Raw genomic sequence first — 20012 nt, forward strand, 5'->3', positions numbered from 1 at the left:
ACGTTTGAGGAACGGAAGTAGAAAGAAAGCTATTAGCTTGTGCTGCTTACGTGATGAGACTGCACACCCATTGTATATATTAATTTTTTTATAAAACGTGAATTTTATAGACTGGCAGTTTCATGTTTTAATATCATTCAGCTTTAATTTAATACCGAGAAATGTAATACTTAAGTGCCAATGGAGGAACAAAAAGAGAAAATGCAAAGAAGTAATAAACACTTCAGTTCCAGTTCAGATGACAAGAAGTAGCTCAAGGACAGCATTCCATAGGAAATAGCAAACATAAAACATATAATTAGAGATGTCCCGAATAGTTCCTGGCGAACATAGCTTGTTCGCGTTCGCCACGGATGGCGAACATATGCGATGTTCGGTCCGCCCCCTATTCGTCATCATTGAGTAAACTTTGACCCTGTACCTCACAGTCAGCAGACACATTCCAGCCAATCAGCAGCAGACCCTCCCTCCCAGACCCTCCTGGACCGCATCCATTTTAGATTCATTCGGAAGCTGCATTCTTTTTTTTTTATTTTTTTATTTTTATTATTTTTTTTTTTTTTTTCAGACAGAAGTGTGTTATATTTGAGCATGCTAGGCTGAACGTGCGTATATCATGGCTAGTTGCACTGAGGGTATGAGTATATAGCAGTACATTGTTGTGAAAGATGGCTGTCATGTTTAGGGTGTAGCTTGCACGTTATCAACTGTGTATTTATATCAGTAGCTCCACCACTAGTTATAAATCAAGTGTGAGTCGCCCCATGAGATGAGACTAGTCAGGGCCGTCTATAATATGATTAGGACCCTGGGCAATGCATTTTATTGGGCCCCCTGGGCCCTGATCCTCCCATCCCTCCCCCCAATTACGCCCAATGCGCAATCACACTGACAGACGTACTGGCACATACAGACACAGACAGACATTAAAACATTCACAGATACATACTGACACACAAATATATACTGGCAGACATACTCAGGGCTGTCTTTAACGCGGAGCAAACAGGGCAGCTGCCCCGGGCCCTGTCCCTGCTGGGGGGCCCAAGACAGCTGCTCCGTTTGCCCTCTGCCCGCAAACTATGGGGGCCCATCGGGTGGCCCATGCACTTAGGGCCACCCGGTGGGCCTGTGTCAGCAGGGGCCTGGTCGGGCGCTGTGGTGCTTTAACAGCGTGACCGGGCCCTTGCTTTCCGGCAGCCGACTGGGAGGAAGTGACAGCCGCGCGTCACTTCCTCCCACAGAAACAGGAGCCGTGCGGGAGGAAGAAGTTGTTCCGGAGGGGGCCAAGCCGGGAGAGCTTAACTCCCAGCCACCCCAGCCAGCCCACTGGACCGCAGGGAAGCCACCCACCAGGAAAAAGGTAAGAAACTGGAGGGTGGTTATGAAATTTTGCATGAGTGTCTGACTGTGTGTATGTGTTAGTGTGCCAGTATGTCTGTCAGTGTATCTGTATGTCTGTGTGTGTGAGTCTGTCAGTGTCTGTGTGCTTCAGTATGTATGTATGTATGTATGTATGCATGTCTGTCAGTGTATGTGTATATGTCTGTCAGTATGTCTGTGTGTGTGTGTGTGTGTGTGTGTGTGTGTGTGTGAGTCTGTCAATGTCAGTATGTGTGTGTGTATGTGTGTGAGTCTGTCAGTGTGTCAGTATGTGTGTGTGTGTGTGTGTGTGTGTGTATGAGTCTGTCAGTGTGTCCGTATGTGTGTGTGTGTGTATGTGTGTGAGTCTGTCAGTGTGTCAGTATGTCTGTGTGTGTGTGTATGAGTCTGTCAGTGTCTGTGTGCTTCAGTATGTATGTATGTATGTGTGCATGTCTGTCAGTGTATGTGTGTATGTCTGTCAGTGTGTCAGTATGTGTGTATGTGTGTGTGTGTGTGTGTGTGTGAGTCTGTCAGTGTGTCAGTATGTCTGTGTGTGTGTATGTGTATGAGTCTGTCAGTGTATCAGTATGTCTGTGTGTGTGTGTGTGTCTGTCAGTGTGTCAGTATGTCTGTGTGTGTGTGTGTGTGTCTGTCAGTGTCTGTGTGCTTCAGTATGTATGTATGTGTGCATGTCTGTCAGTGTATGTGTGTATGTCTGTCAGTGTGTCTGTATGTCTGTGTGTGAGTCTGTCAGTATGTCTGTGTGTGTGTGTGTGTGTGTGTGTGTGTGTCTGTCAGTGTGTCAGTCTGTGTGTGTGTGTGTGGGGGGGGGGGAGTCTGTCAGTGTGTCTGTATGTCTGTATGTGTGTTTCAGTATGTCTGTCTGTGTGTATGTGTGCCAGAATGTCTGTATGTCTATGTGTGAGTCTTTCAGTGTCCGTGTGGTTCTGTATGTCTGTGTTTGTCAATATGTCTGTCAGTGTATGTGTGTTTCAGTATCCATCTGTCTGTGCGTATTTGTGCCAGTATGTCTGTCAGTGTATCTGTATGTCTGTGTGTGTGAGTCCGTCAGTGTCTGTGTGGTTCAGTATGTCATTGTGTATGTGTGTTTCAGTATGGCTGTCTGTGTCAGTACGTCTGTCAGAATGTGTCTCTGTATCTGTATGTTGTCCAGTGTCAGTGTTTGTATCTGTATATCTGCATGTGTGTCAGGTTGTGTATCTGTGTGTCTGTATGTGTGTCAGTGTGTGTGTCGGCTGCCGCCACTGATAAAGGAATGTTTTAGGCAAACCAATAAGTTTGAATGACTATCTGTTCCTGACCAAATTAGAGATGTTTAAATTGCGTATACGCAGAAGTAAATTCACACTGACACACGGAGTTCAGGTTAAAAGAACTTCAGGAAATTTATTGGCATCTGTTAAAAAGCGGGCCCGCAGGCCCTTTTAAAGGCAAACTTACATCATTGTAAGAAATCAAGATAAAAGCAAGAAAACATTGTCAATTGGCTAAAGTGTAAAGTGGTTAGTTAAATGCCCTCCTTGTTGGGTGTTACATCTTTATGTCATAGCTGACGTCATGACGAGCTCCTACAGGTTTCGGCTCCATTTTGCTAAACACGAGGGAGCTTACTCGATGGGAGGGGGGCTTGGCAGCTATCCATAATGAGTAGCTGGTACGTTAGTTGTTTCAAGGTTAGTATCCTCAGTATCCTCAAGGCCTTTTTAGCAATTATACATTCTATTAAGACTATCTGCTACAGTGTTTCATTTAATTAGAAGATTCTAGCATTTTCTGCTGACATGCTGTTTCTGCGAACAAAGCAATCTTGTAAAGCTTAAACTATGAGGCCTGAGAACTGAATATGAGAATATAGTATTAAAGGGGCCCAGTAAGGGTTATATAGTTTATAAGGGGCCTAATAATTCTACAACAGTCCCCCCTATAGAGTGTTAATTACTAAAAAGGATAAACTTTATTTGTTAATATCAGAAGATTTGTTAGCCCAAAGACACATAAAACCCCCATGTCCGCTACTTTGGTGTTAGTGCAAAGTGCAAGTCTATCCCTAATCTGACCCTAGTAGGCTGCAGCTCATCCGTCAGTACGGCTCTCGAACACTTCACTCCCATGGGTATCCCACGGTGGCTTGTCCACCACTTCTCCACACGGTAGACTAACCCATACAGACGGAAGCTGTCCCTTAGCTGTCCCTCCCTAGAATTTCTGCACTTCGTCATCATAGGGAAGAGTTTGTAGCAAATGCAGGGCGATGTGAGATCTTGATCACCAATTTCCAGATGAGTAGAGGTTGGTGTCGTTTGGTCTACAGTCTTCTGTAGGAATTTTCTGAGGCATGGGAGGACACAACAAACGAGAAGAGCAAGAATAAAAAGAAAAATTAGTAGAGCCATACCAATATGAACTAAAGCTTTTTGCCAACCAGTCATCCAACCAAACCATTTTTCCCAGGGATCTGTCACCCCAGAATTCCTTTTCAACTCTTCTGAGAGTTTATTTAATTTTTCTATGGCCAAAGTGACCTTACCATTAGGGCCTGTGTTTTCAGGAATGTAGGTGCAACAAGTCATGGTGTCGGGTAGTATTTTACATACACCCCCCTTCTCGGCTAAAATCATGTCTAAGGCCAGTCTGTTCTGGAAGGTCATCTGGGATGTGGCTTGTAATTGTTCGGCTAAACCCTGGAGGGCATCCCTGGTATAGTTAACAAAGCGCTGTTGGTTGTAATAGATATAATTTATCCAGTTAAGGTTCTTATTGGCAGTGACTATAGTGAACAGTGATTCAAACCCCACTGCAACTTCATCTCTAGCTTTAAATTCATTAGGTACCCCCCTAGGTATCCCAATGGCATCTATGTAAACATGTGGGTCAAAACTGCCTTTTACTGGGGTTTCCCGTTTGGCTCTGGCTGATGTGTGTGTTGGATCATGAGTGTCAAGATGATTATCAGAAATTATGTGGATGGGCATGATGACTTTAACTAAGGTACACTCTCCCCACCACTCAGACTCCAGTCTAGACCTTAACTGTAAATCCCCACATAACCAGTAAATATCTCCTAGTGACCTAGTATGGTGTTGTAACAGGTGCACAGGAACAGTTCTGTAGGTGGCACAATAACCTTTGGAGAAGTTACCCATGAATTTACCAATCCCATCATACATGGTGTAACAAGTGTAATTACCTTTATAGATTGTGATTCCATCTGGGGCAGTGGTGTATCCTGGTTTTGTGCTGCCCTAGGCAGGACAAAACTCAGGCACCCCCCCCCCCCACCCAATGACAGATACGCATACACTCGCTAACAGACACACTCACACTCAGTAACAGACACACTCACACTCAGTAACAGACACACTCACACTCAGTAACAGACACGCACTAACAGACACGCACTAACAGACACGCACTAACAGACACGCACTAACAGACACGCACTAACAGACATGCACTAACAGACACGCACTAACAGACACACACTCAGTCACTAGCAGACACAAACTAGCAGACACACACTCACTAACATACACACACACAGTCAGACACACACACACACTCACAGGCAAACACACTAACAGACACACTCACACTCAGTAACAGACACACTCACACTCAGTAACAGACACGCACTAACAGACACGCACTAACAGACATGCACTAACAGACACGCACTCAGTCACTAGCAGACACAAACTAGCAGACACACACACTCACTAACATACACACACAGTCAGACACACACACACACACACTCACAGGCAAACACACTAACAGACACACTCACACTCAGTTACAGACACACTCACACTCAGTAACAGACACGCACTAACAGACACGCACTAACAGACATGCACTAACAGACACGCACTCAGTCACTAGCAGACACAAACTAGCAGACACACACACTCACTAACATACACACACACACAGTCAGACACACACACACACACACTCACAGGCAAACACACTGACACACACACTAACAGACACACACTCACACTCACTAACAGACACACACACTCACTAACAGACACACACACACACACTCACACTCACTAACAGACACACACTCACACTCACTCACTCACATTAACACTTTTTTTTTTTTTTTTTTACTTCAACCCCCCCCCCAGCCTCCTTACCTTTGGGAATGCTGGGGGGGGGCATCTTTTTTCCCTGGTGGTCCAGTGGCTGCTGGGCTGCTGCTGGGCGGTCGGGCGGCGCTCTTGGGCGGCTGGCGAGGGAGCACTTCATCTGAGCTGTCTGCTCAGCTCCCTCGCGCGCCGCACAGTGAGGCTGGGAGGCGGAGCCGGAATATGACGTCATATTCCGGCTCCCAGCCTCACTCTGCGGCGCGTGAGGGAGCTGAGCAGACAGCTCAGATGAAGTACTCCCTCGCCAGCCGCCCAAGAGCGCCGCCCGACCGCCCAGCAGCAGCCCGGCATGTCTGTTAGCCGCAAGGCTAACAAGACATTTGCCTTGGGCATTTGGGGGGCTGCTTTTTTTGCCGCCCCCTAGAAAATGCCGCCCAAGGCAAATGCCTTGTTTGCCTCGCGGCTAATACGCCCCTGATCTGGGGGTTTGACACTTCCTTCTATGAGAGGGTACTCTGCTGTCCATGCCTCGCAGAGGGATCTATTAAAATCATAGCGGTAGGCAAAAAGACTCAAGAAACACTCTTCTATTTCTAAAGGGAGGATTAGGGGAACGGTGCCAAGATGAGGTCGGGCACCACCACACACATAACATGCGGTTCTTTTATGCTTGTTGGCATTATATCTCATCCACTCTAACCACAAATTAATGTCATTAAATGCAGTTTCAGCGGCCATGGTGTCTTCAAAGGTAGGGTTAGCAATGGCCATCATGTCCTTAAAGGACTGGATATGTGGTTTCAGCAGATTTGGGACCATATGTACAGCTCTTTGCCACTCTGGAGAGTGACACATATCATCGAGGTAGAAATGTCCTAGTTTATTATAGGAACCCCTTCTCCAGTACATTCCCATTACATATTGACCAGCATCCTCTGGGCCAGGATGTTCAATATTTAACATTAATTTCATAGGTGTACTTCCTCCAGGCTTTCTCAAAGTCATTCTTTGGAGGAGGGATCTGCCATGATCATCTACTTTTGATAAAGCACTTTTTTTTTTTTTATTCTTTATTTTTACTGTGCCAGGAATATCAGAAACATGCTTATGATGCCACGACAGAAATAACAAGCAAGGTAGTAACATACAATGTAAGATAGTAGCATGGCAATCAGAGTAAGTTAGCACAAATTTTTTTTTGATTAGTAATACAGTGAAGTCTAGCGTGCCTAAGAAATTTACGATATATAGATGGTCGATAGATAGTATAGCTAAGGCACAGATATTCTTAAGGGTAAAAGTAAAGACATATATCAACATGAATTTTAAACAAGAAAGTTCCCCAGGGACGCCCCCGGCTAGTTGCATGTAATAAAGAGTGTGCCAAGGGGTGATAGTCGCGATTAGGGGAAGGATGCTAGAGGTTTGTGTCACAAGAGGTCAAGGGTGCACAAGATATGTGTCATAGAAGGGCAGCAGTTGTCTTTTATGCGGTCTTGGCCCCTGTGTCAGCCTATGCCAGAGAGGGGCATCGCAGTGTCCTGTGGCTTTAAGGGGGTCAGCCGATACCTGCCGTGGGCACCTCATCGAGCTGCAATTTTGATAGTGGGTTCAAGCATCTGGGCACTGGTGTAGTCGTGTAGGGCTGTTTAATCCCCTGTATAGGAGTCTCCAGGAACGCTGTAGGTTTTCGGCGTTGTTCCAAGTTAGGACTCTGCCTCTTGTTTCTGTGTGGTTGCTTGTGCTTGGCTGAGGTGTGTGGTCTATTCCGCCCTCTCCTTGGAACCTTCCCCGCAGCTCTAACCCCAGCTTGGTGCTCAGTGTGTGAGGGGTGCTGGTCAGGTGAGTGGCTGCTTGTGTGCAGTGAGGCTTGCTGGAGTGCCCGGCTTTCTAATTTTAGCCAAAAGGCATCAAAGATGGCCTCCAGCTTGTCTTGCAGCTCGGCCTGATGGCGGGGGAGGCGCGTGGCTTCCGCCATGTTGGGTGGGTCGGCTGGCTTGCTCGGCATCACCTCTCCCTCATTCCAGACGAGAGCAGTTCTCCCGGGGTGGACCGTGATTACCCCCAACGGTCCGGGGGGGGGGTAACGGGGCGCATGCTTCACAGGTGCAGCAGCTAAGTAGCCCCAGAGCGGGAGATCGGCCGCCTCTCCCGCCAGGTGCGCACCAGGCCGCATGTTGTCTCAGGCTGGCCGTTCAGCTCCTATCGGGTCTCTGGTCCCTGCCACCAGTCCCAGCGAGGTCTAGCTTCAGGGTGGGCTTCAGTTGTCTCTCAGATCAGACTGTGTTGGGTCTTTTTAATGCCGTTAATGCCAGGGTTGTGGAGGAGCTCCAGAGAAATGTGTCTGTCCGCCATGACGGTTAGGCCCCGCCCCCCCGATAAAGCACTTTTTGGTTTGTAACCCCAGGCAGGCCCGGCATTCCATCCCGCCACCCCCCAATGGTTACAATTGTACCCCCACTGTTTGTCAACTACACAAATGTAGTGGTCTTTTGCTTGTGGTATATCTTTATAAATGGCTTGAATCTGTGATTTAGGGAATGGGCAATCTACAATATCACAGTAATCAAAGGTAAAGGTGGCTACACGGGTACATGATGAGTTATACCAGAAGGTGTACCCACTAGCATCTTTAGTAATGGCCACTTGCTGGGCCTTAAGGAGGCCAATCAAGGGGATTAGGTACCAGAAGTACATGGTTGTGCGGAATTAGCTTCCTCTGGAGCCTTTTTGCAATGGGAGGCGTGGATCCAATGTGGCCTACCAGCCAGCTTGATAGAGGTAGCGGTGATCAGGAGAACTTGGAATGGTCCCTCAAATCTTGGTTCTAGAGTGTGTTTTCGCACAAATTTCTTGACTAGGACCCAATCACCAGGGAGCAGACTGTGGTTGCCTGTGTCAGAATCAGGATCTGGAATTGAAGAGAAAACTTGGGCATGGATTTTGTTTAAGGCACTTGCAAGTTCAGTCACATAATCTACTAAAACATCAGTCTGAAGCTGTAGTTGTTGGGGAAAATAGCAACCGAGCCTGGGTTCAGTACCAAATAGAATCTCATACGGGGACAATGAGGGCTTTCCCCTGGGTGTATGTCTGACACTGAACAGGGCTATTGACAAACTTTCTGGCCAGGGCATTTTTGTTTCTTGTGACATTTTTAGCATTCTAGTTTTCAAGGTACCATTCATACGCTCCACCTTACCACTACTCTGTGGGTGGTAAGGGGTGTGAAAAGCAAGAGTCACTCCTAGAGCAGTCCAAATTTCTTTGGCAACTGATGCTGTGAAGGCCGGACCTTGGTCACTTTCAATGACTTCCGGCAATCCAAATCTACACACAATTTCTCTAAGTAAATGTCGTGCTGTTGTTTTGGCGTTAATGTTAATCACTGGGTAGGCTTCTGGCCAGCCTGAGAACATGTCCACTATTACTAGTGCATATTCGTAGTTGCCACTCTTTGGCATCTGGATATGATCTATCTGGATTCTTTGGAATGGATACATGGGCTTAGCCAGGTGCTTCGAGGGGACTTTAGCTGTTTTCCCAGGATTACACTTAGCACAGATGACACATGCTTTGCAGTAGTTATTGATTAGCGTGGTAATTCCAGGAGCTTCATAGTACTTTTGTACAAGAGCATTCATCAGATCAATGCGCCATGCGCCCATTGAACAACTGCTGGGTACAAACTTTTGGGGAGACAGAATCTGAGGTTGTTGTAATACACTCCATCTTTTAGAACGGCCCCTTTCTGCTTCCATTTCTGTTTTTCCTCAGGGGCTACTGCAGCCTGTTGTTCTCGTAAGATCTTTAGGTCGGTTGGAAGAGTCTGCAGAGTGAATATTGGAGTTTCTTAATTTCTTGGAATTTCTTCTTTTCTTGGAATTTCTTCTTTTATTGGAATTTCTTCATTTCCGGACACTCTTCTTTCCACTTCCTGTGGTCCTCTTGCAGCTTGCTTTGCAGCTTGATCAGCTAGATGGTTCCCTTTGCTTCATCTGAGTCCAACTTCCCATGTGCTTTTATCTTCAAAACAGTCACTTCTTCTGGAAGTAGGAGGGCATCCATCAGCTCCTTGATTGCAAAACTGTGCTTGACTGGTGTACCGGCAGTAGTAAGAAATCCTCTTGTTTTCCAAATCACTCTGAAGTCATGAGCCACGCCCAGTGCATATCTTGAGTCTGTGTAGATATTGGCGCGCTTTCCTTCAGAAATCTTGCATGCTGAAGTTAGAGCTTGTAATTCAGCTTCCTGTGCAGACTTTGTTGATGGTAGTGATGATGACTCAATAATTTCATCTGTTGTGGTGACGGCATATCCTGTATGATATTTTCCTTCTTCATCAGCATATCTGGAGCCGTCCACAAACAGGGTGATGTCAGGATCTGTTAGTGGATCCTCATGCACGGTTGGTAGGTGTGTGGTTTCCACTTTCATCTGTTCAAAGCAGTCATGAGGGGTTTCTGGATCATAGTCATGCTGTATGATCAGGTCTTCAAATTCTTCTTCCAGAAAGTATCGTGGCCATGCTCTTACAGGTTCACGTTCAGTTGATGCATATCTGGCAACGCCTTTTTCTTGAAGTTGTGAATCATTCATGGTGGCCCACAATTTTGCCATGGGCCCAAGATCACCCCATGACTTAGTCTTTGACTTGGTTACAGGGACATGTGGAATGGCTGTGTCCCAATGATGGTACAGATGTTTAAGTTCATGTGGTAGTTGGACTAAAGTCATGCTGTTACCTTCAGTATCATAGTAAAAGTCCTGTAAGTTAAAGTTACCTCAACCAATTGGAAAAGTTCATCTTCATAGCGAGGTTCAGGGTTGATGGTTGGTTTGTACCACATGGTGCAAAAAGCATATTCAGGCCCGTCACAGGGAGGTAAATTGGGGAGCAGTTTTGCCAGGGTGTGTGTAAGGAGTAGGACGTATCCTTCATCCATGATGAAACCATAATAGGTACCCTCCTCAGGGAGTGGCAGAAGAGTGGACGGGTTTAAGACCGGGCATCTTTGGAGGGTGACATTGTCAGGTAGAAGAAGACGACACTGGAGTCGAAGGTGTCTGGCAGCTTTGACATGTTTGATTTGGACTTGGTTAATGATTGCAGAAATGTCATGAGGTGCCAAAACAGTAAGAGGGTGACCAAGAACCAGGTCCCCAGTACATTCAATAAGTTCTTGAGCTGCAAAGACAGCGCGGAGGCAGGAGGGGGTGCCTCTGGCTACGATATCCAGTTGACAGGAGAAGAATCCAATAGGCCTCTGACATCCGCCAGGACCATGTGGTTGAGTGAGGACGCCTGTAGCATGGCCTTGTCTTTCAGACACAAACAATTTGAAAGGCTTGTCATAATTTGGTAGGCCAAGAGCAGGGAGAGTATAGAAGAGTATGAAGAGTATAGAAGTTGTCAAGTGCCTCTGGTGACAGGCAGAAGGGGTCTGATTTGAGAGCGTCATACAAGGGTTGCATGAGCAGAGAGGCCTCAGGGATCCAGGCTCTGCAGTATGAGATGAGGCCTAGGAAAGCATGTAGGGACTTTGTGCTCTTTGGAGGTGGAATGGCCAACACTGCTCTGACACGGTCACGTGTGAGGTGTCTGGTGCCATGTGACAGGCAGTGGCCTAGGAAGATCACAGTAGGCTGACAGAATTGAAGTTTGATGAGAAACGCCTTACATCCTTGATCTGCAAGATAACAGAGGAGATCCAGAGAGCATTTTTCTATCATGGGAACATCATCTCCACAAAGGAGCAAGTCATCTACATATTGGAGTAGGACAACCTCTGGATGGTCAGACTGCCAGGGGTCAAGGATGATACTCATTGCTTTTGCAAACTGGCTTGGGGAATTCTGTGCCCCTTGGGGCATAACAGTCCATGTATATTGTTGTTTTTCATGTGTGAAGGCAAACAGGTATTGACAGCTTTGTTCCAGCGGAACACTGAAGAATGCATTGGGCAGGTCAATCACTGTGAAGTATCTGGCAGAGGGTGGAACGCCAGAGAGGAGTGTGTGCGGATTTGGCACAATTGGGGTGTCCAGGACTGTTGCCTCATTTACTGCTCTGAGGTCCTGGACCATTCGGTATTTCTCTGGTTCACCCTTGGGTGTCTTCTTTTTCACAGGAAATAAAGGAGTATTACATGGAGATTCACATTTAACAAGAGCCCCTTTCTCCAGTAGTGCTTGGACTTGCTTGGTAATGGCTGCCGCTTGGGCAGGTTTCAATGGATATTGGGACTTTCTTGGTAGCTTTGCCCCTGGAATGAGTTTGACCATCACTGGTGGGACTTTCAGATGGCCTATGTCCTCTGGGCCTGAGGACCACAAAGGACCACAAAGTCTTAGGGACACTGTTCATTAGAGATGCAGGAAAATTGTCCCTCATGCCCTCAGCATAACCATGGGGAGTCTCTAGATGAAGCATCAGAGGTAAGGAACACAGGGCTGAGGTATCCGAATCAGAGAGGGCTGAAGATAATTCCACTTGGCCATCAGGTGTGAAAGTGATTGATGCTTGTAGGCGGGAAAGTACATCAGCACCTAACAGGTTAATGGGACATGTGGATGACACCACAAAACGGGCAAGCAGACTAGGGCAGCTGCCAACCCGCAAAGGAGTAGTTAATGGACTTTGTCTTGGAAGACCATCCACTCCCACACAGGAGACATCAATATTGGACAGAAAGGAAGAATCAGGCAGGTCTTGTTCTCGCAGAACACTTTGGGCTGCACCTGTATCAACAAGGAATGTGGTGGGGTGGCCTTCAATGGGTAAAGTAACAGTGGCTAGTGGCCCCCCTTGTTCCCCTGTAGAAACTGCCATAACAGGGGTTAATGATACAGGCTTGCCAATATCCTAGTCTTCTTGGGCTGAATCAGGTGAAGGAGGTGCTGGGGCCTTTGTGACAGATTTAGGCCTGTTTGATCTTTGGGGTTTAAGGGGTGCAGGGCAGTCACTCCTAAATTGGCCTTTTTCTCCACAGTTGAAGCAGATTCCATCTGCAGGCTTAGTGCCTTTGGGGATTGGTGGACGTGATACCATAAGGGGAGTGGGATGGGGTCTCCTTGGAACCTGTGCGGCTTCTAAGCCTCTGGCAACTAGGAGCAGCTTGTCAAGGGGAACCACCCTATACTCTGGGCGGGCAGCAATAATACCCTTACGTATAGAGTCCTTGATGCCTTGGACAAAGGCACCGGAAAGCATCTGAGCGTGTATTTTATTGCTGAGTTCAAACCCTAGGTCAGTGAACACTTGGAAAAGTCTAGCATGAAATCTTTCTACAGATTCACCTTTTTCCTGAATAATGTCGTTAAGGCCTGCTGCTAAATCTGCAAGCTTATCCTTAGCCCAGGTCTTCAGCTGGTCACAGAACTCAATACCGGACATATAATCTGTGTCACTGACTAACCAGTTAGTACAGAGGTGATGGGCAATGCTAGGCCAGTAGGCATCCCCAGCTTTTATGGCACAAAGGCTCAGTAAGTCTCGCCAAGCGGCGGAGTAAGTTTGCTGGATCTGAACTATTGCTCTGTAGAAGGGCATGGGCTGTTTTTCGGGGTCAGGGAGTGACTTCATCAGAGTACTGGCTTGTGTTGGGTTAAAGGTGACATACATTACAGGGGCCTCGCCTCCCTGAAGCCTGCAGCCAAAGGGGTCATTTAAAGAACGCCGGGATGATTGGGGTGAAGTTTCCCTGGCGTCCGGTGGCACCTGGTAGCCATGAGTGCTAAACGAGTGGCCAGAGCCAAACGAGTCGGCCGAGCTAGATTCATCTGCTTGTGTCACCCGGATGCCCGGGGGACGCACAACTTGGGGTGTCAAGGCTGGGGGTAGAAGTGGCACTCCTCCGGCTGGGGCTGCCGGTGTACTTAGAGTTGATGGAAGGAGATCATTCGGAAGGACCGGCATAAGAGGTGCTGTGTTACTGGGGGACGCCATATTGGAGGCGTGGAAGGAAGTGATGTTTGGGTTCAGTGAGGAAGTGGCGGCCATGTTGGATGTGGGCATGACAAGGGCAGGTGTAAGAGGAGCTGGCTGCATGACTACGGGAGGCACAGGGGAAGTGGGTGTATAGGGCGGAAGTGACGGATAAGGATATGAGAGGGGCCAAGACAGTTGGGTGGAGTAGGCGTAGGGCGGTGGTGACGGGTAGGGACTAGGAAGGGCGGAAGGATACAGAGGATATGGGCATGAGGACGCGGAAGGGGAGGGATGAGAAGCGGGTGGAGTAGGAGGGAAACAGGGTGGAGTAGGCGGGGCTGGAGGAGTAGGAGGAGGAGAAGGTGGGGCAGGGGAAATAGGGGAGGCGAAAGGAGGAGGAATAGGCAGAGGGGATGGGTCAGTGGGAGAAGAAGTGGAGAATGGGCGGGTACGAGGGCGTGTGGGTGGGGACGGGCGGAGGGGCGTCATGTTGGAGGGGTGGAAGGGGCTGGAGGGAGATGGACGGGGTGATGGGTTGGATGAGGATGATGGGAGTTGCGGGACTGATGGTGGGGAAAATATGGAACCATCAGCATTCAGGACTGGGTAAACGGGGGCAGTGGCAGAGAGGGGACTAGGAGCGGGAGCTATAGAGAGTTGCTTTTCACTCGGGGTCACCTCGTGTGCGCCATAACTAAGTAATGTGTAATACACAAACAGTTTTACACCTTTATGATCAACCTCTTCCTCAATCCAACCTTCCTGCTGAATAGCTCTTGCTACTCTGTACCAGGCTTCAGCTGTCCGGACTAAATCATGATCTGAAAGCTTTCCTTTCTTTTCTGTCAGTAACTTACGCCAGCTCTCTGGCTGCAATCTACCGCACGGAGGTAATTCCACACACTTTAGCAATCTTATCAACTTTCTTAACCATCTCTTCACCTTCTCTGTCTTCTACCAAATCACATGCAAACCAACCCTTACTGGGTTTACCTAATTTCTGTCCCATACCCTCTATATAAGGCGTCCCAGATACAGAGAGAGAGAGAGAGAGAGAGAGAGAGAGAGAGAGAGATATATGGAAGGGAATGTCTACAATGCTCGACTGCTACGCAAGAATAAATTCCAACGTACGTCTTCCCAAAACGTAGACTAGTCACTGATTCCGCCTACCCAAGGTAGCCGCGGATTGGAGCGAGAAGTGTGTGACCAATCACTTCTCTCAGAACAGAGAAATAGGAGGGGAAAGTGTAAATGATACAGAAAGTAAGATTAAAGTAAATATAGGAACCAGCGTGACAGACAATGAAAACAATATTCAAGTATAAATACAGTACATGCATCACAGTGCAAATAAGTTCAACAGTTCAAACAGGTTTAACAAAAATCACTTTCCCTTACACGTGTGGCAAAGCCACCTATCTCAATCCCGTAGTACACCTGCAGACCCACCCGCAAGTACCACTACCACGTGGTGATGGAAACAGCAATACCAGCCTGAATCCACCTGCCACAAAAGTTAAACTGGAACACCCAGCGTCAGCGCTCGAGGCTGCAGTGTTCCACCTCTCTGCACACAGCAAGCAGAGTAAAGTGATGTCCAATGAGGCTAGCAGTCAAAGTGACACTTATGGGAAACCCCCAGGAGGCAGTGAGTCTACACCCCTCCACAGATTCCCCCCCTCTTTTTCCTTACTGCCGTAGCTACTCGGCACCTAAAAGAGGAAAACAGGCAAACAGAAGATCCCCAGGAAAACTTCCACAGACTGAGACAGGGATATGTCTCAGTCAGGCAGCATTACACACATGGACGTATGGTGTGATGATGATGATGATGTTGTACCCACTGCTGCTTCCTTTGCTGAGTTGTCAGATACAAGTGAAGCGGTTGATCATGACGATGCGTCCGTGGATGCCCGCTAGAAGAGAAGAAGAACAGGGGGAAAGTTCAGATGGGGGGACAGAGAGGAGGAGGAGACGAGTTGGAAGCAGGGGGAGGTCATCGCAAGGAGCTAGTGGCACAGTCAGACAGCATGCATCGGCACCCGGGGTCAGCCAGACAGCACGCCAATCAACGCATGCTGTTTCCACCACCAGAATGCCGTCATTGCAGAGCTCAGCAGTGTGGCATTTTTTTGGTGTCTCTGCCTCTGACAACAGCGATGCCATTTGCAACCTGTGCCAAAAGAAACTGAGTCGTGGGAAGTCCAACACCCACCTGCGAAGGCACATGATCGCACATCACAAACACCTATGGGATCAACACATGAGTACAAGCAGCACACAAACTCAAAGCCGCCATCCTCCTCCTGGTCCAGCATCTTCAGCCACGTCAACCACTGCTGTCCTCCTTGCCCCCTCTCAACCATCCGCCACTCCGTCTCTCGCCTTGAGCAGTTCCTGCTCATCTGCCCACAGTCAGGTGTCTGTCAAGGACATGTTTGAGCGTAAGAAGCCGATGTCACAAAGTCACCCCCTTGCCCGGCATCTGACAGCTGGCTTGTCTGAACTCTTAGCCCGCCAGCTTTTACCATACAAGCTGGTGGAGTCTGAGGCGTTCCAAACATTTGTAGCTAATGGGACACCGCAGTGGAAGGTACCTGGCCGAAATTTCTTTGCACAAAAGGCAATCCCCAACCTGTACTCGATTGTGCATAAGGAAGTAATGGCATGTCTGACACACAGTGTTGGGGCAAGGGTCCATCTGACCACTGATACCTGGTCTGCAAAGCCTTCAATGACATCAGTGAGGACAAGGAACGGGACATGGCTAGCTTGGTATCCAACCTTGTGCAAATGGGGAGTTTGCAGTTGTGCAAATGGACTGTTTGCGGTTGTTTGCGGTGCGTTAAACGGGGAGTTTGGTCTGTCACTGTGAAGCGGGCGTAACCCTTACACTACCTGATCGATACAACATCATACCTGATGTTTTAAAGCACGTTATTCCAAACAATTTAGGAATGTTAGGTGATTTATGCCCTTTATGGATTAAAACCAGACTCTGCATCAACTATGTAATTTTCCATGGGAGTTTTGCCATGGATCCCCCTCCGGCATGCCACAGTCCAGGTGTTAGTCCCCTTGAAACTACTTTTCCATCACTATTGTGGCCAGAAAGAGTCCCTGTGGGTTTTAAAATTAGCCTGCCTATTGAAGTCTATGGCGGTTCGCCCGGTTCGCCCATTCGCGAACATTTGCGGAAATTCGCGTTCGGAAAATTTTATGTTCGCGACATCTCTACATATAATAGAACCAGTTAAGTAAAACTTTCTAATGATAAATTTGCAGATGTAATCATGTTCCCTAGACTGAGACTTCATCATGTTCCTTTGCTTTAATTAGTATATCATATCATAACCTGTCTCCATTTATTGCCAAGGGTAAGTGAGGAACAAACACCGCACTTGCGTGAAGAATGATGGGGCTCTGAGGACTGGGAAAGTTTGTAGGAGGTAAAGAAATCTAGGAAGGGCATTCATTTTTAGAGTTTCTACTCTGTCCAACCAAGTGATGTGTGGTAGAGACCACCACTGCAGGTCTTGTAGAAGTTTCTGTAAAAGGGGAGTCAAGTTCAATGCATAGATTTTGGATAGATCAGAAGTAATCTGCATGCCCAGACATTTAATTGATACTGTGCACTAGAGAAAATTAAAGAGTATGCTGGAGTAATACATACTCCCAGGGCCTCAGATTTATTAAAATTGCTAGAAAGATTGGAAAGCTGGCCATAGGTACAGAACTCTGCCATCAGATGGAGAGGGGAGGTGGAGGTTTGGGAAATTGTAAACAGCATGTCGTCGGCGTATGCTGCAACGTTATGCTGTTGTCCTCATACCTCAATACCCTTAACATGTAAGTTAGATCTGACAGCATATAGGAAGGGCTCTTGGCTAAGAACAACTAATATGAGACAGAGGGGGCGGCCCTGCCTCACTCCATTTTTGATGTTGAAGGGTGTGGACAAAAAGTAATTTGCCTTAACCATTGAAGAAGAAGTGGAATAAAGTACCGAAATCCATGAAAGCATGTTTGGGCCCTAATCCACAGTACGTAGAGTAGTAGAGAGATATGACCCAATCAAACCTGTCGAATGCCTTCTCTGCATCAGTAGGTAGCAGAATAGAGGGCATTAAGCTTTTCTTAGCAGCATATATACGATTCAACACCTTGACAGTGTTATCTCTTGTTTCCTTAACCCCCACGGAGCCCACCTGATCTGAACTCAACAGGCGAGGAACGTGAGGAGAGGATGAAGACTTAAAGCGCATATTTTTGCAAATAATTTAGGGTCAATGCCTAACAGGGTGCTTGGCCAAGGGTAGCATCTTTATCCTCTTTATGCAGCACTTCTATATGAGCGCTAAAGGATTGGCAAGGCAGGGCAGCCACCTTCAATAGAGAGTTCAAAGTGAGTTGACGGTGAGGGGCTAAAATGCCAAAGAAGATTTTATAATACTTTAATGTGAGCACATCTGATCCCGGACTTCTGCCTGGCTTAGAAGATTTAATTGCATAAGTGAGCTCCTAATCGTAAAAGGCTGCTCCAATCTGTGTACCTTGGCTGGGATGAGTGGATATGTTTGAAGAGGTACTCAATCATTTCTGGACATTAAGACATTAAAGGAAAAGGAAAGAGATCAAGCCCCCTTATTTAACTCACTCAGTAAGTTGTCCGTATGGTTTAATAATTCCAGATACGATGCCCACTTGTTCGATCTAACGCTTAGTAAATTGTGTCCCTTACCTATTAGCAGTAAGACGTTAAAATCAGGCTGTGTATTAGTTGTGCTCCCCCACTCACTCAGTAAACCCACCCCTGTACTGTAGTATAAGGGACACAGAGTGCCAGGGGACATTTTAATTACTCAACCATCACTTGTGGGTGTGGGGCATAAGATGGATCTACTGGCAGGTTCTCCTGGGGTTTTAGCTTCAGTAATAAACTTTTACACCCGACCCCCGTGCTTGACAGCCTCTGGTCTAGTACACAAATACTTAACAGAGGCCATTTGAATTTCATTAACAAAACAAATGTATTTGTCACTTCGGTGAATTTCGGCTAGAGTAAAATGAATGAAAAATACAGATGATTAATTCAGTTTACTCACAACATTGCAATGTCAAACCAAAAGCTTTTAGCATGTCTTTGCACCTTTAGTCCTGGAAACTATATAATGAGGCCAGAAGTCTTTCTGTAACATATTACTTCCTCACATTCCTGTAAATCTACCTCTCTAAGTATAACATCTTGTTTCTGGAATTTCTTATTCTCTGAAGCGTACACCTCCCCCCTCCACACTGAGCTTTGCAATGCTTTAATGCTTTTCAGTATGTAAAAGTTATTTTCATGTGTATTTTTTCAGTCTGACCCAATATGAGCCACAGTTGCTATGAAATCACAAATCAAACCACGTGACCTACTGTTACCTCTTTCCAAAATGCTTTTTTATTAATGGGTAAAGGAAACGGCTCTACCAAGGAATTCGGCACAGGGGATTCTTCATAAGTACCATATGTACAGCTAAAATTGTGCAGTTATTGATAAGCATAAAAAAAAAAAAAGATTTAAAAAAAAAAAACGTAATGTCTAAACTTAATTATTGAAAATACCATATATTTATATGCTACATGTCTCTGAATTTAGAATTATTCTGTATCAAAGCGACTTGTTAATCAGAACAATGTGAGTGGAACAGAAGAACAGAAAAGGTTTTGTTTCGGTTCCAGTCACAGGAAATGATGGAGCGGCCAAAGGAATGTGTATGTTTAGTCAACCAAAGATAAACTCTGCAATTTGATGTTCACAAAAAAAAAAAAAGAAAAAGAAAAAAAAAAGAAATGTAATGTATTCCTAGTAAACCTACACTTTGAAGCATTGCCCAGACAACTGTTACCCGTATTAGGCTTATGACTTATAATAGAGACATACATCGCTGAACCTTGTAGACAGATATCTGCTCTAAAACAAATTGGAAATATAAATTTAGAAAAGGAAAGCAATAAAGAATCCTGAAATACTAGTCCCTTTGTTTTTGCCACACAACATTCCAATCATATGTCTCTCTTTTTCTGGGGATATTTAATTAAATTAGTAAAATATTATGGTTTATTCCTAATTGTGGGAGTAACATCGTACAAGGCTTCAGATTAACTCTGTACACCATGACCGAGAAGTTTGTCTCAAGTGACAAGACCACCCGCACCTCCAATATCTACTCCGGCATGAAAGCACAACCAACAACTAACATTCATTGCTAGGTTGGATCCCATGATTCATGCATGTTCTTTGATACGCAATTAGGAAGCTGGGTCACTCCAAGACTATCTCAGAAAACGCTCAGGGATTTTCAGCCATGAAATACAAATGAGCACCATGCAGTCAAGTAGTGACGCTACCTTTCAATCTCCTAAGTCTCTAATAAATTTCTAGATACCAGTCTTGTCTGCATTCTGCCTCACTGGCTTACAGGATGTCTATTTTATTCCTAGTAACAAGTTTAATTTGCAGTTCCTCTAAATCATGTTGTAAAAACATGGCCATTTTCTAACACATTATGCAACCAAGTCACTTGTAGTCATTATTTCCCATCTTCCTGCCA

The sequence above is a fragment of the Pelobates fuscus genome, chromosome 4 (genome assembly GCF_036172605.1).
Source record: "Pelobates fuscus isolate aPelFus1 chromosome 4, aPelFus1.pri, whole genome shotgun sequence".
Taxonomy (NCBI): domain Eukaryota; kingdom Metazoa; phylum Chordata; class Amphibia; order Anura; family Pelobatidae; genus Pelobates; species Pelobates fuscus.